This window comes from Arvicanthis niloticus, unplaced genomic scaffold, assembly GCF_011762505.2.
Source record: "Arvicanthis niloticus isolate mArvNil1 unplaced genomic scaffold, mArvNil1.pat.X pat_scaffold_616_arrow_ctg1, whole genome shotgun sequence".
Lineage (NCBI taxonomy): Eukaryota > Metazoa > Chordata > Mammalia > Rodentia > Muridae > Arvicanthis > Arvicanthis niloticus.
The window spans coordinates 44,903-46,031 of NW_023046233.1; positions in this window are offsets into that span (position 1 = coordinate 44,903).

Below are 1,129 nucleotides of genomic sequence, written 5' to 3' on the forward strand. Positions count from 1 at the left end.
CCTGGCCAGGTTCTGTCTCAACCATTTTAAAATTGCAGTTCAGAAGATTCACATTGTTGGGTGGCCAATCTCAACAGTTTTTCATTTTATAAAACTGAAACTATATACATTGTAAATACATAAATTTATTTCTTTCCTGAGCCTGACAACTATCATTCACTTTTGCTTCAATGAATTTGACTACTCCAGATACCTTATGTAAATGCAATAATAGTTATACCTGGTGGCACAAACCTATATCCCCAGCTACTGGGAAGGCTAAGTCAAAAAAATTCCAAGTTCAAGGCCTGGCTGGGCTTAGAGAGTAAGCTCAAAGAAAACTTAGTCAACTTTAGTGAGATCATGACTCAAAATTAAAAGTTCTTTAAAAGGGAAAAAGATTCAATCTAGAAGTAGAAGAAAAAGAGGAATAAGAGGAGTAAAAGGAGAAGCTCTTTAGGACATAAACATACAATGAGAAGACCATGTGAAGACAGAAGACATACATCTACAAACCAAAAAGATACCTCAGAAGACATCAACTCTGCCAACGCTTACACCTCACAACAGACAGCACACCTTCAGAAGAGTAAATTGTTGTTTCTTGGTATGGAAGCCTCAAAAATTATTACAGAGAGAACTGTTCTCATGTCCTTTTCTAGGCCCAATAGGAAACTACTCAAATTCTTCAAACTAACCAGAGCTGGGTTAACTTCCATATTATATTTTTTGATAATGATAATAGTTTGAGTCAAAGACAAGGTCTTTATATGTAGTCCAAATTAGGCTGTAGCTTGCTATAGTTTCACATTCAATTCACAGACTTCCTGCCTCAGCCTAAAAAGTGCTTAGATTTATACACATGTATACCACACTTGTTTTCTCTTCTACTTTTAACAATCCCTGTGATTGATTATACTGATTCCCACTCTAATAATCCAGGATAATCTTCCTATCTTAAAGCTATGTTATTACCTTTATTCAAACTGCAAATTTATTCCCTCCTTTGCTATGTAACATAAAACATCCTCAGATTCACAAGGGATAAGGATGAAATTCTCTTTGGAAAGCTATTATTGTACCCACCACAATAATCTTTCCTGAAGGGGAAAACAATTATGCTACAGAACCTTATTTTTATACTAATACA